Source organism: Miscanthus floridulus, chromosome 1 (assembly GCF_019320115.1).
Source record: "Miscanthus floridulus cultivar M001 chromosome 1, ASM1932011v1, whole genome shotgun sequence".
Lineage (NCBI taxonomy): Eukaryota > Viridiplantae > Streptophyta > Magnoliopsida > Poales > Poaceae > Miscanthus > Miscanthus floridulus.
In genome coordinates this window covers 34,761,639-34,789,118 of record NC_089580.1, presented here as the reverse complement: position 1 = coordinate 34,789,118, position 27,480 = coordinate 34,761,639, and the positions used below count along the sequence as shown (strand labels likewise).

The window sequence follows — 27,480 nt, the reverse complement described above, 5'->3', positions numbered from 1 at the left end:
ATGTACTTCGACGGCTCTCTCAACATTGACAGTGCGGGAGCAGGAGTTCTTTTCGTGTCACCATCCAAGGAGCAGCTCCGGTACGTCCTCAGGATTTATTTCTCGGCATCTAATAACGCCGCCGAATATGAAGCATGCCTGCATGGTTTACGCATTACGATTGAGCTTGGTGTTAAACGTATCTATGTCTATGGAGACTTGGCTCTGGTCATCAACCAACTCAACAAGGACTGGGACACGACCAGTGAAAAGATGGACACATACTGCAAGTCGATAAGAAAGCTGGAAGGCAGGTTCTATGGCATCGAGTACATACACGTGGTCCGGGACAAGAACCAAGCAGCAGATGCGCTGTCAAAGTTAGGATCATCCCGAGCCAAAATCCCACATGGCGTATTCGTCCAAGACCTGCTCACGCCTTCCATCGAAGAGGAAGATTCCACGGTCGACAAAGCTCCAGACCAGCAATTGGTGGCTACGGTTCCGGCGCCGAGCACAACCGAGCCGCCTCCGACCACTCATGAGCCGGACTGGAGAACACCTTTCATCAAGTACTTAACAGATGGCGGCGGTTATACTGATCGGACAGAAAACGAGCGCCTGATGTGTCGCAGTAAGCAGTATCTGCTCGTCGATGGCAAGTTATGGCGTAAAAACACAAAGGAGGAAATCTTGATGAAGTGTATAACTCGGGAGGAAGGTGAACATCTCCTGGACCAAATCCACTCTGGCTCCTGCGGCAACCACGCGGCCTCAAGAACACTGGTCGGTAAGGCTTTCCAGGCAGGGTTCTATTGGCCATCAGCGGTAGCCGACGCAGAGAAGCTAGTCCGCCACTATGAGGGTTGTCAGTTCTTCACCAAGAGAATCCATGTACCAGCACATGAGATCCAGACGATTCCAGCCTCTTGGCCCTTCGCATGCTGGGGACTGGATATGATCGGGCCTTTCAAACCCGCCCCCAGGAAATTTACATGCGTCTTCGTGCTGATTGATAAATTTTCTAAGTGGATAGAATACATGCCTTTGGTACAGGCATCCTCAGAGAAGGCTGTCACGTTCCTCGACCAGGTCATCCACCGTTTTGGCGTACCCAACAGCATCATCACCGATCTGGGTACTCAGTTCACCGGGAACGCTTTTTGGGACTTCTGCGATGAAAGGAGCATAGTAGTAAAATACGTCTCGGTGGCGCACCCTAGAGCTAATTGACAAGTCAAGCGGGCAAATGGCATGATCTTGAACGCATTGAAGAAGAGGATGTACAGAGAAAACGACAAAGCTCCCGGACAATGGCTCAAAGAGTTACCAGACGTGGTCTGGGGCCTCAGAACTCAGCCCAGTCGTAACACCGGCGTCTCACCATACTTTATGGTTTACGGCGCTGAGACAGTCCTCCCACCAGATATAGCTTTCAGATCAGCACGGGTAGAGAACTTCGACGAAGACAAGGTCAATGAAGTACGGGAGCTAGAAGTGAACAGCGCAGAAGAGAAAAGGCTCGATTCTTGTGTACGTACGGCCAAATACCTTATTGTTTTGCGTAGGTACTACAATAAGAACGTTAAAGAACGGTTCTTCGTGGTCGGGGATTTGGTCCTAAAGTGGAAGACAAACTAGGCTGGTGTCCACAAACTCGCAACCCCATGGGAGGGACCCTTCATGATCAAGGAAGTCACACGACCAACGTCTTACAGGTTAGCTCACCTGGACGGTACGGATGTACCAAACTCGTGGCACATCGACAAGCTTAGACGTTTCTATGCTTAACAACTGAGATATGTACTCCTCTTGTACTTGCGATTTACTTCAATAAAGCAATTATGATTTCTCCGACCACTCTAATGTGTCACTTCGAATTTTATGGTTATTCTAACTTAGCCAGTAAAAGCCGACCACCACTCCTTCTATGGTTTTCGGAGCAGGACCTATCTCCAGTTCTTCGAACAACTTACTTCTCCGGCGATGACAGTGGTCAGAAATGTCAAGAACTCAAGCCTTACTTGTCGGAGAAGGTTAAAATGGCGTGTCTCAGCATAATACATGGTGCTCGGGGACTAGCTGTGGGGGTATTAACCTCTATACCCTTACGGCTAAGCTTGGGCCGGCCCGGATCGATGGGTCCGGTCCACCCGAAAGACGACATGCGGCCCAGCCAACCTGATCGGAGTCCCGCACAAGGAGTAAAGGTGGATTTGGCGATCAGGCAGGATCCTGGTCGGTTAGAATAGGAATCCTTATCCGGCCACATATGGTAATTGTAACTGACTAGGATTGGTTTCCAGATCTGTAACCCTGCCCCCGGACTATATAAGGCGGGCAGGAGATCCCTCTAAAAAACATATCTCATTGACATACAGTAATACAAATCAGACGCAGGACGTAGGTGTTATGCCTTCTTGGCGGCCGAACCTGGATAAAACCTCGTGTCTGTCTTGCGTCACCGTCTTGTTTGTGGCTTGTGTATCTGTGTGCCGATAATCTACTACCTTGGGCATACCCCTAGGTAGACTGCCGACCATATTTCGTCGACAGGCCGGCCCGAGAAGCACGGCTAATCCAGCGTGCCAGGCTGGCCCAAGACCCACTACACCGAGAGAGAGGGGGAGGCTAGGGCACCAGGCTGCTGTCGTTGCTTCGGAAGGCCATGGACGACGCGACCTCTACATCCGCGAAGGATGAGCGATGAGGAGGCCGGATCCACGTAGAACGAGGCTGGATCCGCGCAGAGGAGGCATGTGGAGGGGCAGCACCGCGTGGCGGTGAGAAGGAGGTGGCTACCGTCGACGGAGGCGGGTTGGAGTGGAGGTGGGATTCGGCGAGCCACGGGGAAGCAGGAGCTCAAGGCGTCGACGGCCGGCGGGGCGAAGCTCGAGCACGCCGCGCTCGCACCCAAGGCGCGGCCTCGTGGAGGGACAGGAGGAGACGAGCCTGAGGCAAGTCGCGGATGGCCGCCGTGGTGTTCTGCAGCTTGTGCGCGAGGAGGCGGGCGGCTGTAGGGCGAAGAAGCAGGTGAACGGCGGGGGAGGAGAAGGCCGCGTCCACGCCGCACGTGTGTGGAGTCGCATTGCGTCCGCGCGTGTGCGGTGTGGGGAACAGGAGGTGGCGGCGGTGAGGGGGAGCCGGAGGGGAAGGCCGAAAGGGAGTTAGGGTTTGGCCGGGGGTGGGAGTGTGCTGCGGCTGCGCGGGCCGCGAGGCGCCGGGGCCATATGAGGAGGGGGAGGCCGGGACGCTGGGCCGCAAGGAGGGGAGGAGGAGTGAGGAGGGGGAGGGGGGAGGCTGGGCCGGCTGACGCAGGCCGGGCCAGGCCGGGCTAGCCCACGGGCCTGAGCAGCGGCCCAGGCACGGCCTGCTCCCTCGAGCCGGGCTAGCCCGAGCCCGCATGTCACCGGGCCAGGCCGTGCTCGTGTCGGACTAAAAAAACGGGCTTCGTGTCGTGCCGTCGTGCCTCGGGCTGCATAGCCAGCTATAAGCCGAACACATCAGGGCTAGGGGTCCAGGCGAAAGTTGTCAACTTGTCAGTGTCACACTCCAACTCTGAGAAAACTGTATGCTAAAATTTGTTTCCCCCCTCATTCTCAAAATACTCCTCACTTCTAAATTACTTGCTCGGCCCACACAAGAATACAATTCTCTTTGTTTTAAAAAAATAAATGCTTTCAAGTTTATTTAAATATGTTAGAAAAATACTAAGATTTATATTACAAAACAAATACCATTAAATTAAGTATTAATTATGAAATATATTTTTGTAATAAATCAATTTGGAGATATAAATGTGAATACGATTCACCTTAGACTTGATCAAACTTTAAATAGCGGACATGGATACCATAGTTATATTCTTTCCTATAGACAGAGGTAGTTTTGAGGAGGTTGGCAGGCCAGGCGGTGGGGACAACGGTCGGACGGCTTCGAGGCCTTAGCGGCGGTGGAGGCGGCCTGGCCAGGTTGGGGCGCGACGGGGTGCGACCGTTTTCGCCGGAGTTGGAGAAGAAAGCAGCGGCATGAGGGGGAAGGGGGAAGAGGAAGGCTGCTGCAGGCGCCGTAGGGTCTCGCCGGAGCTCCGTGGCCACGGCAGCGAGGGAGCGGGCAGGCTAGACGCAGGTTGGAAGAATATGCTGAGGAACAAGATGAACAAGGGGCTGGATCAGCTGGGCGTTGGATCTTGATCCAACGGCTGAGATCGTCGCCTAAAAAATCCAAAATTCAGGCGTCTGGATTATAGCAATTCCCATGATTTTTTGGCATGTTTGGTTCTTGACCTGCCAGACAGCGATCCCAACCGTTCGAATTGACGACCTAGGGACACTGCCTGGTCCCAGACGTTTGAAGCATAACCAAACATGTTCTTTATGTCCCCAACTCCCCATATTCAATTAAGGCTGATACCAAGACAAAAGAGTCGATGGATTCAATCGAATGCTTACAACGACACTAATGCTATAGTTCAGAATCCAACAGTTTGACAACGATCCTGATGTTATAGTTCAGAAATGGGCAACAGTTTCGAGGTCTCATGGCAACTTAACATGTACTCCCTCCTTTCCAAATTATAAATCATTATGACTTTTTTTTGGTACATAGAAATTGCTATGTATCTAGAGATATGTTATATCTAGATGCATAGTAAAATGGATGTAAAAAACAAAAGTCAAAGCGACTTATAATTTGGAACGGAGAGAGTACAACTTACAAGACATGAGACAGACACCACGTACAGGACTGATAGGCGAAGGCAGGTCGAATTTCAAAACAGTTACATGGAGACGGGAGTACGGGACGGCATCACTTGAAACCACCACCATCAATCAAGGGAAACCCACAAGCACAGCTAACGTAGCACTGAAGTCTGATGCTCAGATTCTAGTAATGACTTTGCTGTGGGCTTCACAAAGGAGGATTGGCAGCCTTACATCCAGTGTTTTTTAAACATCCAGAGTTGCCGCAGCAAACAGGGAGGATTATGGGTGGTTCTGCGATATATCAGGAAATCGGGCATCTCGTGTTGAGCTGAAAAGGTACTGAAAGATAACATGTTTGCTTAAGCTATAAAAATATGAGGGCACAAATGCAGACAGAACCAAACAAAAACAAAATGCGCAATTGTGGAATAAATCAATGAGATGGGATAATTATAAGTGCAAAGGTGCAAACCTGGAGGCTAAGTTGACCTTAGAGGTTTCAACTTATGGTGGCAGTCTTCATTTTCACATTCAGCCTTGCTGAATCTTATGTTTTTCTATGCCATCTCCTTTTTATCAGTTCAGTATCAACTGATATCAAGCCTGTCAAGAAAACACAGTACCTTTTTATTTCAGGAGTAACTTACCATCATGTATGACTGTTTTAGATTTTAAACACCCCAAATAGTAGAGGCCTAGCTGGTGGATTTTGTTTTGTGGTGTTGGTTTAGTTCCACATTGGCTTCAGAATAGTCACAAATATAATAGCACGGAATTCAGGCAAGGAACTAAAGTACAATTTAACTCATCAAGTCATCACATAGACTATTATTAATAGCAAAGAATGTGTTTTTTATTCGAGAAAAGCGAAGAATGTGTTTTCCTCAGAAATGGCACAATAATGTCTGAAAAGCACAGGATGTTATACAGAAAGTAATTTGCCGTGTTCATCTTCTTTGCTGAAGGTCTTTCAAGTATGTACAACCTTCTTATCTTTTCTGCTACAGGTTTTTCTACTTTTCTAGATTCTTCTACCAGTATTCATTATTGACAGTGTTTCATGAGAACTTTACCGGGAAACACTGTCAGCACTGAAATGTCAGCAGTGGTATATCATTTCCCTATCATAGTACACAAAAACATGTCTCAGACCTCAGTCTAGTCCTTCCAACAATATGTTGGTCACATTGTCACCATCCACTGTCTGGTAGGCTTCAACAAGCTCTCTAGCCTCCACCAGACCAGAGCTGCCGACCAAGACACGATGAGTCCTTGAATCAGGCACCCACCCCTTTTCCAGCATTTGGTCTAGAAACTTGCATGCCTCACTCTTGAAGCCTTCTTTAATAAGTCCATAAATAATAATATTATATATTCTGGGGCTCACTGTTCCACTTGCATCTATCACTTTCAGTAAACTTTGTGCAACCATATTGAGAAAAGAAAACAAAGCCATATCATTGACTAAAAATTCAAATGTCTCTTGGTCAGGAAAAAAGGAATGATTAACCATTCTGTTGAACAAGATAGCAGCCTCAATAATTGTCTCCTTGGTGAGGAAAGAGCGCAACAGAATATTGTATGCATACCCATCCAATGGACAACCTTCCATCAGCATTTGTGCAAAGAGAGTCAATACATCTTTCCCCTTCTTCAAATGGAGCAGTGCTTGGATAATTATGCCATAAGTGGAGAATGTACAAGAAGTGCCTGTGCAAACAGCCAACGTACGCAATTTGACTGCTTCACGGATCTTTCCAGACAAGCAACTCCCTTCAATTAGCATATCAAGTGACTTGTTTGTCAGACTGCAGCCTCTTTTATAGTGATATTTAAAAACTTCAATAGCTTCTTGGATCCTCTTTGTGTGACACAAAATCTCTACAAGCTGTGAGAAAGATTCCGAATTCAAAGACAAGTTATTAATACTTACCCTTCTGAACATACTCAAGGCATCTATGTACAATCCTAATCGACAGTAACAAGATATAACAGCAGAATAGGTAGTCTCATCTGGTGCAAATGAAGAAACAACCATTCTACCAATGAGCTCAGATGCTCTTCTGATGTTTCCTTCATTGCAGAACTGAGTTATAACAATGTTCCATGACTCACAATCAACAAAACCTCTGCTGTGCAATTTCTCAAGATAGCTTACTGAATCCTGCAGCCTGTCATTTCTACACAACCATGTCAGCAGCACATTATATGGTTCTGTTTCAGTGACATCATTTTCCTCTAGAAAGATCACAGCATTGCGGAACTTGGCATTTGTACAGTAATAATTTATCATATCCACATATGTACTTGCCATTGGAGCATGACCCGATGTAATCATCTCTTTGAGCACTATGGTAGCGTCATCCAATAGTTGATTCTCACATAAACATCTAACCAAGGCACTGTACAACTGCAGACTCAACTGAATGTTATCTTCTTTCATCATTCGATACAACATGATTGCCTCCTTGACTTTACTGAACTTGTAAAACAGGGGCATCACTTGAGCATGGAAGCTGCTATCAGGGGAGCACCTAAGTTGCAGCATCTTGTCCAAGAGCCTCACCGCTTCATCTGCTCTGCTGTGGGAGCAAAGTGCTGTGATCAGTACCTCAAACGTATGACTATTAGGAGTACACCTCTTCTTGCTCATCCTGTCAAACTGAATCAGTGCCAAGTCTAAACGACCAGATTCACACAAGGCCTCGATCAGCAAATTCAATGTCTCCACGTCAGGGAGGACTCCCCCCTTGACAATCTCCGTGTACGCAAGCATGCACAACCGCAATCCCCTTCCTTGCTTGACCATACCATGCAGCACTCCGTTGCAAGCTGAGCTGACGACTTAAGCTTCACAGAGCTGGCATGCTGGATTACCAGCAAAGCTTCATCAAATCGGTTCTTACTGCTCAGGCACTCAACTAATTTATTAAGGGCCTGCTCCAATGCAGGCACCTTCAGCCTGACCATCTCACTGAGGAGACTGTCCATCTCATCACGATTTTCCACAGCAGTAAGCCTGGAGATCATACAGCTGTAGGTGTCAACTGTGTGAATGTTATATCTCTGATGTGAAACCCATCTGAAGATCCTAAGAGCCAAGCTCGAGTCGGATGTGGAATCGAGAACCCGGGCTAGACTCTCTGGCCGGAGATTGTCCTTGAGTGACCGGATCGCAGAATCAAACTCAGAAGAACTTGCTCTATCGGCAGAAGCGCGCACGGAGGGCGAATCTGCGTACGAACAGTACGTGATTCTGCCTGATAACAGGTGCCGTCTCGCAAACCGTATGCGAGATACAACCTTCAGCGCCATTGAGGCAGCTACATGGACACTGACAGCGTCATGCCAAGCTTCGAATGTGTACGTCCGTCAGTTTGTACTGAATTTTGGAATCTCTGCCCTCCTGCAGTGTGCATTCCCCTTGTTACTGAAATGAAAACGAGGAACAAATTAAACGAGTAATCTATCAGGTCGAGCTGGGCTGCTCGGAAGGGTTCCTTACCGACGGAGGCGAAGATGGGAGGCAGCACCGAGTGGCGCTCCGGCCGAAGGAGGGAGCGGCCGCCCGGGCGCTCAGCAGAGAGGCGTCGATTTGGCTCGCCGGCCTCGCCTCGCCTCGCCAGCGCCGCCGGTAGGGAACGGGACGGGAAGCGAAAGGAAGGAGGTCGATTGACGATTGGGCGTGGCGCGGTTGCGGGGCGAGGCCCAGCCCAGGAGACAACAAGGCCACAACGAGCCCACCCGCTTGGTCGCGCGCGCGGCACATACACGGTTGCTAGTTTTGTTTGGGAGACGTGGGTCGGCCTGGAAGTCAGGCGGGGCTCGGTAGTTCGGTGTGCCGCCGCGGCTGACCGCTCCTACAGGCTACAGTCCTACGGTTTCCGTGTACCGCATGCCGAAGCCGAATGACGATTGCGGTGATCTCGAGCAGCCGATCAGAGCATCTCAGGCCGTCGATCCATCGCATGTGCTACTAGGCGCAGTGACACCGCTACACGCACGCACACATGGAGGATTTAAGGTACGTTGGAATGTCCGAAATACTTCACACTCTCAGGTCTGGTTTGGATTGTAGGGATTGTGAACGAAAATCATAGGAACGGGAAAACGGAGGAAAGGAAGCTGAACTGAGTGTTTGGAAGGGAGGAAATTTGCTTCCCTTTCCTTTAGATTCATGTAGCTGGATGCCGATTTCATAGGAATAAAAACATCCACCGTAACCCCTTGTATTTTTTTCCTTTGCCATTGGCAGTGTTCGGCCGGACTTAAATCTTTACTGTTTATACTGAAATTTTGTGAGAGAAAAACACTGCTCCGGCTGGAAACTGTAACCAACCAGCAAGCCGATTCTGGCTAGCCGAACACTGCCAATGAGCGCTCGCTGTCTTTTGTGGCAGGTGTCATCAGAACGTAATATCCTGGCAACCTGACGACAGACTGCATTAGCAGAGCAATCGAGGAAGAGGAAAAGAAAAGATAACGCTAAGCAGTGCAACAGATAGAAAAGGCCAAAGTGCTCAAGTGAACCACAGCAACCGTAGTAGGAGCAAGGATAAAATCTTGGCACGTGGACCATCCATGATGCTTCAACTTATTTGTAGCTTTTTTTATAAAACGAAAGGAGTTGCGTTTACTGTTATGCTTAGCTTAAGCCATTGAGTTTCCAGCTAGACGCATAAATTCCTATGCTAGCCATTAGGGACGAAGGTAGGAAAAAATTTAGGAGGGGCTAAACAACGGCAATTAACAAGAAAAAAGGTTCAGCAAATCTCAACCTCTCCTACCTGTACATCTACAGCTGAAATTTCAGACGGCGGCTCTACGGGGCTTCGCTTGCTCGCGAGCGGTAGGGGGGGCTGGAGCCCCCCTAGCCCACCGCTGGCTCCGTGCCTGCTAGCCATGTGTCCTGTGTTCCAAACACCGCTTCCTATAGAGTTCATGTGTTTTTCCAATCCTGTGTTTTTAACCTCTATTCCTTTTTCTATTCCTACGTTTTTCTCTATTCATCTGTTTTGTATTCCTCCGTTCCAAACATGCCCTCAACGTGAATCTCTGGCGAACATGTTAAAATGTAAAACGTTTCACCAAAAATCATCTGAAACTATTGTCATTTTTAACGCCAAAGGGAAGAATCACTCGAAAGAGTGTTTCTCCTGTTTTTTTATTTGCTTCTCCTTTTTCTTTGAGAGTCCGAATTTATAACTCTTTCCAAACGTTTTAAAATAATGTGACTGAGATTCGCCAGAGTAATGTTTCCAAGGAGAATTCAGATATTAAATGTATTCAGGATAATTTGAAGCCCTATCAAGCAAGCCCTTAATTCCATGAATGACTTGGCCTATGTTGAATTCTAGCATGTTGTATACAATGCTGACACAACGAGAGCGACGAACTGTCATGGTACAACCTCTCTTTGTTTCGTACATGCTACTCATCTCTACCACATATAATGCATCGATGTAAACTTCTCTTCAGCCACACCAAAAAATACCCACCACAGTCATGAACTCTTCTAAGTACACAAAAAAAAAATACACCCACTAAAAAGTAACCTTTCAAATAAAAGAACGAGATTCAATCTGCCCACACCTTTCACTTAGGGCGTGTTTGGCTGGCCCGACGGCCCGACTGCGCCCCCAGCTGCAAAGCGTGTGTTTGATGCATCTGGCCTGCTCGCGAGCCTGGCCCATCCGGTGCAAAAATCCCTCTCTCTCCTGCCTCTGGCGAAACGACTTCCCCCTCCATTTCTCCGCGGCCTGGCTTCGTGCGGCGCTCACGCGGCTCGCTGAAGCGCTCCGGCAGGATGGAATCACCGCCCGAGGTTCCGAGTGCTCACCTCCGCCGCTTTCCTTCACCGCGCGCGCCTCGGCTCCTCCACGACCGCGATGGGGAGTCCATGGCGTCGCCGCGGGTCCAATGCCTCCGGCTCCACCTGCAGCCAAGCAGTCACGAGGGGAGAGGAGCCGCCGCGGGTCCGACGCCTCCGCCTCCACCTACGCCTCGAGGGAGAGGAGCCGTCGTCGCCGGCCGCGGTCGCGGGCTCGAGCAGCCGCGCTCGCCCCGTCGCGGACTCGCGTGCTGGCGTGCGCGGTCGCGGGCTCGAGCAGTGGCGGACGCGCCCGTGACGGCGGACGCCTCGACAGTGGCGGACGTGGCGAGCGCAGCCGGAGCAGATGCTGTACGCGGCGCCGCCTCCGCCCGCTCGGACAGCGGCGGCGGCGCCCGGGGCGCGGGGGTGCGAGGGTCCGGACGGGGAAACAGGCAGGGAGACACCGGAGCGGTACGCGTCGAGGAAGGAGCACGGGCGGCGCGCCGTGGCGAGGAGGACGACGAGGGCGAGCGCCGGCAGCGACGCCGCGGTCGGGGTGGCGCGGGCCTCAAGCTCGGTGGCGGCCATGGCCGCGGTAGAGTAGGGCACTGGGGTGTTCGATAAAATGTCAACAAAGATAGAAAGTTCAGAGTGGGGGTGGTAAGCCTACCGAATGTCAGTGTAGAGTTGCCATATCCATTTGGGCTACGAACTAAACACAATCTCAGTTGAACCGGGCTAGACTGGACCAGGTGAAACAAACACATGCCGTTGCACCATTGTTGCCTTGAGATTTGAGAGCATGACTACATTTGTATATGACAGCTATATGTTTTTTTTTTATATTTTTCCCTTTTCAAACAGTAGGATGTCGTTAAACCATCTTTTTAAGCGTTGCTGGTTCGATCTATTAGTTGTGTTGTCGTGCTTATTGTCTGTCCTGGTTGCTGAATTCTGCTTTATTGCATTGCATGCAAGTGTGATATGTTTCAGTAGTGGCCCCAGCTTGAGATTGTGCACATTGGCATGAATGGCTTTCATTTGTCACTCGGGATTATTTGGGACCTGCTGGTCTGATGATTTGCAGTAGCCTGAGCGTGGATTCGGGATGAAGACGCGGGCTGTTTATATCAGAACAAGCAAGTGTCCTCTATTCTTTCTCCTGTGTTGGTAATGCAGAGGCAAATCATATTTTCTGTTAATATGTTTGTGTCAAAATAGGTAGGCGTGATGCAGACACATTCTTCTGGAGATGGATAGGATTTTGCGTCCAGAGGGTGCAGTCATACTGCGGGACAGTGTTGATGTACTGAATAAGGTTAGAAGTATGGTGGCAGTAATACGGTGGAAGTCCAAGTTACTTTGTACTGGCTTAATGCCCTGAGACTTTTCCGTGCATAAGAAATTGAAAGAATAGTGCTTTAATTAATTTATGAATATGGTGTGTTTTGATGCTTAAGCTCTTGTCTGCTGGATTAGCACATGTATTAGCTGATGAGAACTGCGATATGAATTTTAAATACAATGTTTGCAGTTTGTTTGATATTTAATTGTTGTCCATTTAGGCCTTCATTTCCCGCCAAGATGATAGAAAATATACCTCAGTGTTGCATCCTGGGAAACTAGATTTTGTATGTACCATGATGATTGTGGTACTACAGGCCTTCAGCTGCCGTGGTCGCCGCTAGCCATTGTTTGTCAGAAACAAAGAACAATGTGTGGGGGCAGCAGGCCATGGTCATGGTCGATCGCATGCATGATTAAGCAGGCCTTGTTCTACATTGATAGTACCTCCGTCTCTATCGGTCTCTATCGTGTTTGGTTGTTTATATGTGCATCCCTCACTATACTAGTTACTATTAGCACCACAAAATCACAAAATGCTTGCTTCTCTAGTAGCGATCCCGTGCATGGTTAGGCTATGACTAATGTCGCGTGACATGTCTTGCTATGGATTGAAAGTTCGAAGCAGGAAAGGGAAGGATGCATTGTACCAAAATAGCACCAAAAAGACATTATTGGTCCTTAATTCCTTATCTTCATCATAGTTTCATCACTGGTGTCAACTTAGACATGGGCTACCTACGCGTGTCCCTGATATTGGTCCTTAATTCCTTATCTTCATCGTCGTTTCGTCAACTTTTGGTGTTTCTAAAATAAGTGTTGTCATAGACGTAGCTCACTCCTCAGGTACATGGTGTATGTCATTATTAGTGCGGATACATATATTTACATCTTTGATGAAGATAGTTACCAGGGATGCATCATCAGAACCAACATTCTCCCACTGTTTTAATTTATAGGTCGTTTTAGCTTTTCTAAATACACAACATTTATTATGTATATAGACACATCGTATATCTAGATATATACAGTAAAAGCTATGCACCTAGAAAATTTAAAACGACCTATAATTTAGAACATAGGGTGGTACATGATATCAACACATCATGAGCCCCACTTGTGACCTCAAGAAAATCACGTAATGGTCTTCAGAGCACACGCTTGTGATCTAGCCCACTATGTTTGATTGAGTGGAGGAAGGACATGTTTCATACTATGGGCTAATCGTTAGCTAGCTAATTTTAGCTCAAATGAATTCTAGTAGTATATCTAAATAAGAGGGTTAATAAGTGAGCTAAATTTTAGCCAAGTCTTCTACTAATTATTAGCTAACTGTAATTAATTTTTAGCTCAACTAGTAATAACTAGTTGTGTGTATAGCATGCCCTAGTTATTGGACTACCGGTGTCCAACATGCCCAAAACGGACATCTTTTCCCGCCATTCTCCTACCTCTTCTCCCTCTGCATCAGCAGCCGCTGCCACCACAGCACCATTCCCCCTGCTTGCGCCGCCGCCTGCATTCAAAGCGGCCCCTTGAAGATCCTCCTGCTGCCCTGGTGAGGAATGCCTGTTCCCCCTCCGGCCCTCCCTCCTGTTCCTCCTTGCATCTTGAAAGTCACCCCAATCCCTAACCCTAACCTCTACCGCTCCGATTTGATGTTGCAGGTCGCTGTAGAGGGGCGCCGGCGAGTCGGCGACCCTCTCTGTCTTGTCTCTTACTCTCTTCCCGTTATGCCGTGCAGCGTGGAGGTGGAGTACTGGAGTGGCCCCCCAACTCTCTCATGTACTTAAGGTACATATAAACCCTGACCTATTTATTATTATTCAGTATTTCAGTATATCAATTTGTCCCCAAATTAGTTCAACTGATCTAGCCTATAGATGTAGTCACTATAAATTAGGGATTTATTGGTTGATTACTCATGCATTATGTACTTAGGTTCGAGGATTTGTGAATTATGAAGAGGGATGGAGACATTCTAATCGATGCAAGTTTCGAACTTAATTGTCATATCTAAGACTTATCACTGTGTTACTTAGTTTTTGTATACCAAATTGTGGGGCACGATTGCTTACTGAATCGCATGTGTAAATTTTGGTCTGGCATCCTAGGTCCGCCAATGACGAATGGCCCTTCCCCCTTCCCTTGCCTGCTGTGTGAAACCAAGCTCCCAGAACCCTAATACAAGCTATTTGTATTCGGATCTGACCCAGTTACAAGTATATACATGTATTATGTCCACTAGCTTTGATTTTTCTGCAAAAACTATCGCCATATACTGGATCCAACCCTGATTGGATTCGTAGGGTCCTGCGCGAACTCCACCACTGTCTCCAACCTAGTACAGCATGGCCTCCATTTCTCGTTTGTCAAAAAGAAAAAATCCTGCATGTCGTGCCTTCTTTCGGTTTAATTTCTTTTTTTTTTTCCTGCAAATGCAGTCCATGCCTTTTTTGGGTCTAATTTGGATTCCTTTGTTTCATTTGGTACAGGTTGTTTTTTATCTGAGGATGGGTAGGGACAATGAGCCGGTTGATTCTATGGAGATTGACAGCCAGAAGCAGCAACAGCTAGAAGCCCTCACTGCTGTACCAGAGGGGTTCAGCGCTGACTATCTCTGAATCTACTATGGTAAACTGATTCGTTCCCTTATAATGGTATGGAATGGAGAAAATGAATTCAAACAGGACTGACACCTCTTGTCTGTCCATAACTATATGTTTTCTGTAGTTATCATCGATTCTGCACAAAGTTGAGGTCTTGCATCGCAGTTTAGGGGCTGTGTTTTTTTAATGAATGCTATGGTTGATTTTTTTTGTATGTGACCAACACTCTTGTAGTGTAGCGGTAAGCTTTCCAGTTTAGGGAGACATCGGCCAGGTTTCAAATCTGGTGGCAACAAAAGAAATCCCCTTGCTAGCAACCCAAAATATAGTGGCAGGGGGCTGGCCTGTGGCGCTTGCGGTTGGTTTGGGCCCTCCTCCCAAGGGGTAGTTGCAGTGGTTGCCAGCCCGGAAGGTTGTGGCCGACCCAGGTTACATTGCAGCTCTATAGGGTGAAGCTGGGGTTTGTTTTTTTTCCTCAGCCCGTGTGGTTGAGGCTTCATCTTAATCATAATGTCTCTTGGAGGCTGTTCCCTTAGGGTTGAGTTTTTTTTTTTTGGTTCTATGTGATGGAGATATCTAACAGATGAGGAAACAATTGGCTATCATTTGCTCGCTGGAAGAGTTTCCTCTCCCATTTTCTTGAGAACTTTAGTATATCTTATTTTCATACTCCTTTTTCTTTTTCAAGGGTAACACATTTTGCTAATCATCTGGTGTAAGGCATGCTCTTTACCTAACTGAGGCTTTGCATTTTAAAACCTGCTCTACTATGTAAGGAGACTGGTTAGTCTTTGATTTTTGCTTCTGTTTGTGATGACAACCTGCATTATGATTCCCCTATGGTGATTTCTTCAAATGGCTTTGCTATGGAAATGGTTCATGCTCACATCCTGATTCGTCAATTATAGGAGTTAGCCTTGCACTCTTGCTGTGTCTTGATTGACCAAATTTTCTTTTCTATAGATGGAAAGCACCCTGGATGCGATCAGTCATATGTTGGACGTCGGGAGTTTTCACTTACACTGGAGGATGACATCTACCTGCGCTTCCAATCTTTTGATAATGCTACTGAATTGGAGAGTTCTATTAAGGAGAAGTGCCCTTTCAAGATTGATATTGGACATGTCTACAGTGTAGATGTATGGTGCAGCATTGCTAAACACATCATTTCTTTTGTGTGTTTGATTCTAATTTTCTGCATTACACTCTTTTTGCAACTACCTGATGAATCATGTTTTCTTTTCTATAGCCTTCAAAGCATCATGCTTACGCCCAATCTGGCAATAATGTCTTTGTACCAGTGGAAAGGGAACTAATTTTTGACATTGTAAGAAACTTACATTTTCATTTCTTTCTTTCCCTTTACCCTTTATATTTGTACAAGCTGTATTCTTGCGTGCATGTGCAGTTGTGCACTGTAGCAAGCTGTCAACATTTTTATTTTTCCCAGGATATATCTGATTATGATGATGTTCGCTACTGCTGCTCTGGAACTAATGTCTGCTTAGATTGCTGGCCGTTAATGACAATTGCTATCAAAATTTTGGATACTTCGCTTAGAGGCATGTCATTTTTTTACGCAATAAATCATAACATGGACTAGTCACTTTTGCATATTTATCCACACAATGCAGTTGGTTACTGACTTCCGCTGAAGTGTGCATTTGTGTGCTTATTATAATTAAAATCATTGTTTCCAGATGATTTTGGTTTCAATCACATACTCTGGGTATACAGTGGGAGTCGTGGTGTCCATTGCTGGGTCTGTGATAGCAGAGCAAGAAAGTATGCCCGAATTAACTTCTATTTGTTTCCTATGTTTGTTGATCTTAAAACACATGTGTTCTCCTGTTAGGCTCAGCAATGAACAAAGGGCTGCGATTGCCGACTACTTTCGAGTCTACAAGGTGGCACTTCATCATGCGTTACTCTTGATTCTGTTTCTTGCCCCTCCAGAAATCTATTTAACCCTATGATTCTATCTCAGGGTGGTGAAAATGCACTAAAGTATCCTTGGCTAGAACTGTCCTCCATCCTTTCCTTGCGTATGTCTTAACTGTCTCATCAGTTTGTTTGATCTACCAACACAGTACACACAATGGAAGAGCTAAATTTGTTATTATGTATATGTAATTTATCATGCTCCTGCAGGCGGTCATACACAGATGTTCTTAGAAGCTTCTTTAATGATAAGTTGCTCCTTAACCAACAACTCTTTGCATCAGTGGAGAGATGCTAGAAGATTCTTGATCTTATCCCTGATGAAAGAAAAGGCACCATGAAAAATGAACGGTACTCTAACATAGATGAAATCTACCATCCCTTGTTTAACATGGCATAGATATGTTCGCCATCATTCTGAATTGGATTTCATTTCTAGATGTTGCTAGTGAGCTCCATGACAAGTGGCAGGGAAATAGGCGATCTTCTCTTTCAAAGGAAGATGTCAATGCAACCAGATGGGATCAATTGAAGACGACTTTACAGTCTGGAAAGCACAAGGTTTGTTTAATCTCCTAATTACTTTTTTCTGTGTTTAATCTCCTGCGTTCCTATTTACTTTTTGGACATTTGCCTGTTTATCAACCAATGTTTATTTCTTTTGATTGTGTAATATTCCGATTTCTCAATTACAGTCATATCTGCTGGTTCATCTTATTATGTTAAACACTAGTGCTAATTGTTCTATGTTTCAGGCTCAGGGGCTTCGTAGATGTGTGGAAGAGATTGTCTTCTCATACACATATCCTAGACTTGACATGGAGGTAAAAGAGAATTCATCAGTTGTATGAGTTTGCAATAGTAATGTCCAAGATGGTTTTCACTCCTAATCAACTTTATACCCATGCCAGGTATCAAAGCACATGAATCATTTACTAAAAGCTCCCTTTTGTATACATCCAAAAACAGGTAAGAGTCATAATGCATTCAATTCCCGACTTCCTGTGTTAGTTTGTAATGTGATAATAAGGTGGCATGCTCTTATGTTCAAGAGAGGATTATACATATGCATGGCATGTCCTTTTGTAACCTCTAGACTCCAGAACATATACATTCACTTAAAATCCTTAACCTTTTCATTTAGTTTATTCTGATGAGTCAGCTGAATTATTCTAACAGCTGCAGGATTTTTTTTTTGTCACACAGTGCACCCTTTTGCTGACAATTTATTGTTGTTTCTTTTTCCAGGTTGTGTTTGTGTTCCAATTGATCCCAATAACTGTGATGAATTTGATCCTGCAACCGTTCCAACGCTATCACAGGTATGGTCGGTCCATAGAACCTAGCATGAATTAAGACACTGTCATTTCATATTCTTCCAAGCATCATGGTACCATGCTGATTTGCTAAAACAAGTACACTTGCAGCTTTTCAGAGAGCTCAATGCTGCTGGTTTTCAGACGGATTCTGAAAATAAAGTGTTTATAGCCATGCACCTTCCGCAATTTGTGTGAAAACATATTATTTCGTGATTTCCCAATTCTAGTACGATGCAGCCTTGCCTAATAGACTAAGGCAATAGGCTAATATGCCATGTTTTCACAATCCTATTCTGAGTTTCAGATTGCAAGGTGTGGACTCTATTTCCTATTTCATATTTCTGGCAATGCCGCAATCCATATGCATCTATGACTCTGTGAACAAAAAAATATTCGACCGACACAGAAACTTTTTTTCTTCTTTGAAACCATGCAGAAGCTTAGGCACACATGATTGTTTCTGTTAGGATTCTTGCTTACTTTCAGCTAAGCTCTTCTCAGGTCCTTGATATCATGCGATCTTGTGGTTGAAACCATTTAATCTTGCCCTTGAGCATTCTCTTACTAGGAATTAACTCTTTTCTATCTCATTATTCTGACATCCTCGGGCATAAGTCTGAATCATTTTCTGCCATTTAATTTTGCAGGAGGAACTGGAAAGTGCATACAATGCAAAACTCCTACAATCCAAGAATTCGCTGAACTGGTAAAATATATGCATGTTTCTGTTCTACGTCGATCAGCTCCCCCTCCCAGAGTATTTCAGCTGGGGCACGGACCTCGTGCTACATGGATTTAGGATTGTTTCTTTGGCTTTGCCTGTCTGTTGCATGCCTGGGATGCATGGTAGGCTATATTTAGGTTTAAGTGACTCCAGGGAAAATTAATACTCTCTCCGTTTCAAATTACAAGTCGCTTTGATTGTTTCAGTACATCCAAGAAAAAAATCAAAGCGACTTATAATTTAGAACAGAGGAAGTATAGCGCACTTGCTGTGCATCTTAGGCTACATATGTGTAGCAACATGGAACAAGCCTAATTGCATAATGTGATCATTAGTATTAACCTTCTGTAGATATGTTTCATAAGATCAGCAGAAAGACCATGAATATATCGGTTGCTATCAGTGCTATCCTCATTTGTTTCATGTATCTTAAAGATCGCCGCATCATTGATCTAGCTTTTCGATCAGGGGCAGAAAAAAAAGGTTTGTTACTAGTAATGACGTGAGCAAGAAACAAAACAAAACAGAGTACGTAGTGTGTACCGCGTCGCATCTGAGCTGACACGGTACGCGTGCGTGACCAAGGGTAAACTGGATCTCGCTTGCTTGGTGCAGTTGGTGAGCATACACGCAAACACGCAGTGGTTGTGCAGAGGCACACGTCAGTACGTCACACAAATCTCTCTCCATGACTTTGGCTCTAGGTTCTCAGCTCCTAGTAACGACGCCGATCGAGAATAGAAGATCACGTCGTCTCTGCGCAAGTGGCATTTTTTTTAGCAGACTGCGCAAGTGGCATTCGTTAGTCTTCGTGGTGACGCAAGAGCAGAGCAGACGTCGCCTGTCGTCTCACTGTCTATTTGCACATCTACACATTGCACGTCGCACTGTGTACACACTTCGTAAATTAACAATTATTCCCTCTATCCCGATTTAATTGTCGTTTTTGGTTTTCGTGCCACAAGTTTGACTCGATTTGTAGAAAATACTAGTAACATTTGTATCTCCAAATAAATTTATTAAAAAACTAGATTCAAAGATCTTTCCGATGATACTAATTATGTACCATAAATAATAATATTTTTTAATATATATTTTGTTAAAGTTGTTTATCGGGAAACGAGAACGACAGATATTCTGGGACGGAGGGAGTACGGAGTAGTACTGAACAGAAGACAGTCGCTTCCTGACTGTAGGTTTTCAAGTCCCACAGTGGTGAAAAGACCGGGCCAATGTGATATGAAATGGAAGCAGAGGAGCCGGATTAGTATTTTGTTAGCACTTAAAGCAATGAAATTAAGCACTCTACTAAGGATTTGTCAAGCTTAGGGATTTTCCTAACTAAGCTAGCTAGTGGCGGAGCTTAGTTAGGATTTGTCAAGCTTAGGGATTTTCCTAACTAACCCTACTCTCTGAGGCTAACTAGTGGCATTAAGTTGGGATCTTACTTCTCATTTACCAAAAATGATATTGTCAACGATATCAGCAGGATGTTTGTACTGACTTCTTCGTCAATCTTGAGATTTGTTGGTCCAATCTTTTAGAGGTGCCGAGCTAAGCATGTTTGCATGTATGTTAGCAAACTTAGCATCTATGTCCCTACTATGATTTTAAAAACCGGAGTGAAATGCACGGTAGGTTCATGAATTATTAAAATGATTATCGGAGTCCTTCAACTTTTCAAGTGGTTTATTCTAAATTCACTCTAGATTCAATCGTAGACCTGAATTTAGAATTTGAATGGACTACCTGAAAAGTTAAAAGACCTATATGATTAGTTCATGGATCTAGATGAGAATACGAGAAAAGTATAGGACGTAGTCCCTCCATCCTAGAAAGGATGTAATTCTAGGATTCATGTGTTATTCGAAAAAGAATGCAATTCTAGCTTCATAAGTACGTGTGGTATCCTAAAAATGTGTACTCTACAGATGTATTGTATGATGCAACAAACTATAGAGTTTATAGGTGTAATCATTTACTTTTGTGAAGAATAAAAAAACAAGGGTACATACGTCTTTTTATTTTTATGGTGTGCTAGCTTCTTGATACGTGAAAATTGCATTCTTTGGATGGAGTACATTGTATTTCGTTCTAAGAATAGCTTGACAATGACCTTCAACAATCAAGATGACACGCTGGTAAAATCATCAGAATTGCAAGCCCTAGCTTTAATCGCACCAGTGGCGGAGCCAGAAATGCGTTTATATATATATATATATATATATATATATATATATATATATATATATATATATATATATATATATATATATATATATATATATATATATAATAGTTAAATTAAAAAATCCAGTACAAATGGGGGTCTTTCCTCTCCCCCGTCACTCCACTGGTCGCACCGTGCGAAAACCACGACTGTTGGCACACTCGTTCCTAATCGGACGGTGTTGTTTGAGAATGTAATTTAGCCGCCATTGTTTTTCTGTTCTTATCTCTCTTGCTCACAAATCTTATGTGTTTGGACCTTGGCATCGAAGTTCAGACCGGTAATCGCCTGCCGAGTTTCTCTACTAAAAAAAACTCAACAGAAGCCAACCAGATTATTATTAATTAATTAATTACATGTATGTATGACACATCACCCAACCCAACATTCGTGTTGAAATAATCTCCAATATAACAAGCGTATAATGGTATAGATCCCCTTGCATAACTCAAAAGTATTATTTGGTCAACACACGCAGCCGACACAGGGAGAGGCAGTGACTAAGACGTCATCATAATAAGCAATAAGAACAGGGACCAATTAGATGAAGTGATCGTGTCAAATACTCTTCGGATGATGCATTCATGCATGCTGAGAAATAAGAACTGTTTGGGAATTAGAGCAGCCGCCATTATTTTCCTCAAAAAAAAATTAAAATAGAGCAGCCGTGTCCATCACCATCAGCGGCAACAACTAGCAAACACAAATGATCCATGGAGGACAAGAAACATACAAGATTGAAAGACAGAGCTCCTGTCACCGTGTTCAAGAAAAACATATAAAGGTCATGAAACACAAGAATATATTTCGAGGAATTTTGTTAGGACAAACTTGTACAGAGAAAAAAAAAGGACATGGTACCACCGGCTCGTTGGAAGTTGCAGCGGAATTTGTGTTGCTTTCCAAATAGTTCCTGAACAACCAGAGAAACCGATGTTTGAACAAATGATGCTTAAATCCCTACTGTACCATGACAAAGATGCACTAAAACCACGTTATTATCTTATTAAAGTAACTTCAAATTACATGTTCAAAGCGACACAAGAGGATGGATGATCACACACATGCATGAGTGTGAGATGATCGAAAACGAGAGCAATATCTCACCAACGGCCAATGGGCGACTCAACGAACCCGACGTGCCACCAGATTGTGCCGCTGCTGCAATGAACAGCAGCAAGTCGCAGGTCACGTCAGGATCTGATGCAAACGGTTCTGTGCCGGGGTGTGATGTGAAGGTCTCGCGCTGCAGTTTGGGAAGTGCAAATAATCATGCTGTGATGAGGAGGAGATTACGAACGAAATCCCACTGGTCAAGAGAAAAGAAATGACGGATTAAGATAGGGGTTATGGAGGATGGTTGACCCACCACCTTACATGGCAATATAGTGAGATGAACTGACCACCATCTGAATGCGATTAGAGATCTGAAAACAAAAGATGCAGTGCAGGCCTATCATTAGTATACTCCTGCACCAACAGACAGCCCCGTTCGCTTGTCTTAAATTTGGCTTGTTCGGCTTGTTTTTTCAGCCAGAACAGTATTTTTCTCTCACAACAATTCAACCGGAACAGTGTTTTTCAGCCAGTTTCAGCCAAAGTTCAGATCAGCGAACGGGGCCCAGATAGTATTTATATCTCAGTGCATTTCTTTGTCCATATTCTTTTCTTGAGATATATCACATATAATATACTCTTTTGTTTAGATTTTGATCAGGCGTGGGACAACTATTGGCAAATTGCTAAGCTGCCGGATTCAGTTTATCCTAATGGAAAACTACGTAGGAGCTCCTCTCCTCCTGACGTGACCGGACGCGGTATCATTCTCATCATTCAGTCCACTATTCCTTGGTTTCAAGTACACCAACTATTCATCTAAAAAAGGTACAACAATTATATGTCTTGCTCATCAACTCATCAAATTGTAGTCCGTGTTTAGTTGTTCATTCTATGCCTCAGAAATAAATGCAAGTATTTGCCAAAAAAAATCCGTAGATAGATAGAATAGAAGGTAGGAGTCATGTGTGCCACTGCCAGAGTTAAAAAGAATCTTTCTGTAGTAGTAGAGCAAAAAGGCCTCCGAAATAGGCTTAGTTGTTCTTTTAAGAATAATTCAGGCTGTTAGTGGCATGTTCGTTTCGGCTAAAACGATCATAGATTATTTATTGCTGTCTGATTTATTTGGTTTAGTGTAAGAAAAAAATACTATTTTAGCTTATAATCTATGATCGTATACGATTGTATAAGTCCAGCGGAATAGGTTTATGGCTGATCGCCTAAATCCTCACAAAAGTAGGCTATAGTACTAGCTGAAATCGATGACCACCGAGACTGAGACACTGAATAGTGAATGCAGAGAAAAAGCTGCCCCTCGACTATTATTCCAAACAGGAAGCATCCTTGAAGCAGCCAAATTGTCAAAAATTCGTGCAGTGCAGGCGACATGATTTTGGTTGTTTCTGTTGATTGGGTCGTCCAAGCATAAGCATAGAGGCTAAAGAAGGTTACATAAACAAAGCTAAAGGAACAGCACAAGCGGCCAACAAACACGGGGAATAATAACAAGACCGAAAGCGTTTCTCTCTCTTTTACTTTCGTGTTGTGATGAAAAGTACCGGTACTGATACGATTTTCAAAGGTACCGATACTTGTCTTTCTCATGCAATCATTTGATTGAACACTATACAATCCATCTTTTAGTGTGTATGATTTGGAAATCAGAGAAAGAAGAACATAAGCAATCAAGTTCAGTGAAAAAGGTACTAGCAGTAACAGCATCTTACGAGTGGGTGAGATTTCAGGATCATCTTATTAAAGGATGAGATTAGCAGCTACATAAACAGGCTCAACTGTTCAAGACAAGAACTCAGCTGTATGTCTATTCATCAATCAACAATAAATGGGAAATGATTCTATGCTCCATATTGGTACAAATCCTGAACCAAGTGAGTAGGGATGAAAACGGATCGGATACGAACGGATATCACTCATATTATATTTGTTTTCATATTTCTGTTCGGATTCGGATTCGGACACGGATAGCGTTCGGATACATATACGAATACGGATTGACTCGGTTACGGATACGAATAATGAGTATCGAATACGGTATGAATCGGATTCGGAGAAGGTCGGATACAAATATCTATTCGGATATTGAGTAAAAGCAGCATATATATATATATATATCATACGTGCGCAAACCATTACACCACTCTATGAGTACATAATCCATCTAGATTAAGCCGAAAGACTAAAGAGTAAAGCAACAAATAAGATAAAGATACAGATACATCATACATCATACATCATACATCATACAAGCACCAATCTTCGCGGCATGAGTAGAAATAGCCAAGCTCATGGCTTCATGGGTCTTATGGAGTCATGGTCATGGATTCAAGATCTACAATCCTTATATAGGTAATTTTTCATTTGAGAAAGTTTGAATAAAATGTAATTCAAATTTCACAAGTGTGTGACATAGTTTTAGAAAGTCTATATGAGATTCAAGAATTTGTGACTAGTGTTTGATAAAACTTTCTCAAATGGGAAAATGAGTTATGTAACAATTGTAGATCTTGCTGAGATAATCAAACTTGGTATTCAGAGATTTTTCATCTGAGGTCATTTAGTATCTCATTTGAGCAAGTTTGACCAAGTCAAAGTTGGTCAAATAAAAAAAACAAGACTTTGACTCTAGTATTATGAACTCTAAATGACTTCAAATTGAAAAGTTTTGAATACCAAGTTTGTTAAACTCATCAGGATCTACAATTGTTGTTTTGGTCAACTTTCTATTTGAGATAGTTTGGACAGTTCAAATTTGTGATTTTTAAATTTCAACACCTACAAACTAGTTTTCGGAACCCTAGATTGTCTCAAATTCAAAAGTTTTGAATATCAAGTTTGTTCAGCTCATCAAGATTTACAATCCTTATATAGGCCATTTTTTCATTTGAAAAAGTTTGAACAAAATATAGTTCAAATTTCATAAGTGTGTGACATAGTTTTAGAAAGTCTATATGAGATTCAAGAATTTGTGACTAGTGTTTGATAAAAATTTCTCAAATGGGAAAATGAGCTATGTAACAATTGTAGATATTGCTGAGATGATCAAACTTGGTATTCAGAGATTTTTCATCTGAGGTCATTTAGTGTCTCATTTGAGCAAGTTTGACCAAGTCAAATTTGGTCAAATGAAAAAACAACACTTTGACTCTAGTATTATGAACTCTAAATGACTTCAAATTGAAAAGTTTTGAATACCAAGTTTGTTAAACTCATCAAGATCTACAATTGTTGTTTTGGTCAACTTTCTATTTGAGAAAGTTTGGATGGTTCAAATTTGTGATTTTTAAATTTTGATGCCTACAAACTAGTTTTTGAAACCCTAGATGGTCTCAAATTGAAAAGTTTCGAATACCAAGTTTGTTCAGCTCATCAAGATCTACAATCCTTATATAGGACATTTTTTCATTTGAGAAAGTTTGAACAAAATGTAGTTCAAATTTCACAAGTGCGTGACATAGTTTTAGAAAGTCTATATGAGATTCAAGAATTTGTGACTAGTATTTGATAAAACTTTCTCAAATGGGAAAATAAGCTATGTAACAATTGTAGATTTTGCTGAGATGATCAAACTTGGTATTCAGAGTGTTTTCATCTGAGGTCATTTAGTGTCTCATTTGAGCAAGTTTGACCAAGTTAAATTTGGTCAAATGAAAAAACAACACTTTAACTCTAGTATTATGAACTCTAAATGACTTCAAATTGAAAAGTTTTGAATACCAAGTTTGTTAAACTCATCAGGATCTACAATTGTTGTTTTGGTCAACTTTCTATTTGAGATAGTTTGGATAGTTCAAATTTGTGATTTTTAAATTTCAACACCTACAAACTAGTTTTCGGAACCCTAGATTGTCTCAAATTCAAAAGTTTTGAATATCAAGTTTGTTCAGCTCATCAAGATTTACAATCCTTATATAGGCCATTTTTTCATTTGAAAAAATTTGAACAAAATATAGTTCAAATTTCATAAGTGTGTGACATAGTTTTAGAAAGTCTATATGAGATTCAAGAATTTGTGACTAGTGTTTGATAAAAATTTCTCAAATGGGAAAATGAGCTATGTAACAATTGTAGATATTGCTGAGATGATCAAACTTGGTATTCAGAGATTTTTCATCTGAGGTCATTTAGTGTCTCATTTGAGCAAGTTTGACCAAGTCAAATCTGGTCAAATGAAAAAACAACACTTTGACTCTAGTATTATGAACTCTAAATGACTTCAAATTGAAAAGTTTTGAATACCAAGTTTGTTAAACTCATCAAGATCTACAATTGTTGTTTTGGTCAACTTTCTATTTGAGAAAGTTTGGATGGTTCAAATTTGTGATTTTTAAATTTTGATGCCTACAAACTAGTTTTTGAAACCCTAGATGGTCTCAAATTGAAAAGTTTCGAATACCAAGTTTGTTCAGCTCATCAAGATCTACAATCCTTATATAGGACATTTTTTCATTTGAGAAAGTTTGAATAAAATGTAGTTCAAATTTCACAAGTGCGTGACATAGTTAGAAAGTCTATACGAGATTCAAGAATTTGTGACTAGTGTTTGATAAAAAATTTTCAAATGGGAAAATGAGCTATGTAACAATTGTAGATCTTGCTGAGATGATCAAACTTGGTATTCAGAGATTTTTCATCTGAGGTCATTTAGTGTCTCATTTGAGCAAGTTTGACCAAGTCAAATTTGGTCAAATGAAAAAACAACACTTTAACTCTAGTATTATGAACTCTAAATGACTTCAAATTGAAAAGTTTTGAATACCAAGTTTGTTAAACTCATCAAGATCTACAATTGTTGTTTTGGTCAACTTTCTATTTGAGATAGTTTGGACGGTTCAAATTTGTGATTTTTAAATTTTGACGCCTACAAACTAGTTTTCGGAACCCTAGGTTGTCTCAAATTGAAAAGTTTTGAATATCAAGTTTGTTCAGCTCATCAAGATCTACAATTTTTATTTTGATCATTTCTCCATCCAAGGTCGTTTGAACTTAAACGGATAGTATCCGGACGGATATATCCGTTTTTTTACTCGGATTATCCGTATCCGCCGGATACCGACGATATCATATTTGTATTTGATATCCGTGTAAACTATCCATTTAAGTATCCGTATCCGGAAAAAAATCCGAATATCCATATAATTATCCATTTAAGTGTTCATATTTGTTCGGTCGAACGGACGGTCGGATAAATATCCGTACCATTTTCATCCATACAAGTGAGTAGCACGAGACAACAATGTCTGTCACTAAGGCTGTGTTTAGTTCCAGGAAGTTAGAATTTTAGGCTACTGTAGCACGTTTGTTTTTATTTGGTAAATAGTGTTCAAACATGGATTAATTAGGCTCAAAACGTTCGTCTCGTAATTTCTCACCAAACTGTGCAATTAGTTTTTTTTTTGTCTACATTTAATGCTCCATGCATGGACCGCAAACATTCGATGTGACAGGTACTGTAGCACTTTTTAAGATATTGGGGTGAAACTAAACAAGAGCTAACAAGTAACAACAAACCCCGGTCCTGGGTTTTTTTTTTTTTTTGACCACGTCCACGGCCACAAAAGGGGGCCAAAAATTTCGACACAACAGCAAGAAAGCGAAAGGACCACAAATTCACGAGCAGGCAGGTCAATTAGGTAGGAAAAATCTAGTCACTGCTGCCCAAATTTTATTATGCCCCCAAACATGAACAAGATCGTCGCAAAACGAAGTGGTCAACTGTGCCAATGATCCAAGCACAATAAA

The 27,480-nt window shown here is 42.9% G+C and overlaps 2 pseudogenes; one reads left to right on the top strand and one right to left on the bottom strand.

Moving 5' to 3' along the window:
* Positions 1 to 5,294: 5,294 nt before the first annotated feature.
* Positions 5,295 to 8,525, bottom strand: LOC136478371 (pentatricopeptide repeat-containing protein At1g63330-like; annotated as a pseudogene).
* A 3,224-nt stretch (positions 8,526 to 11,749) lies between these two features.
* Positions 11,750 to 18,735, top strand: LOC136454467 (uncharacterized; annotated as a pseudogene).
* Positions 18,736 to 27,480: the final 8,745 nt, after the last annotated feature.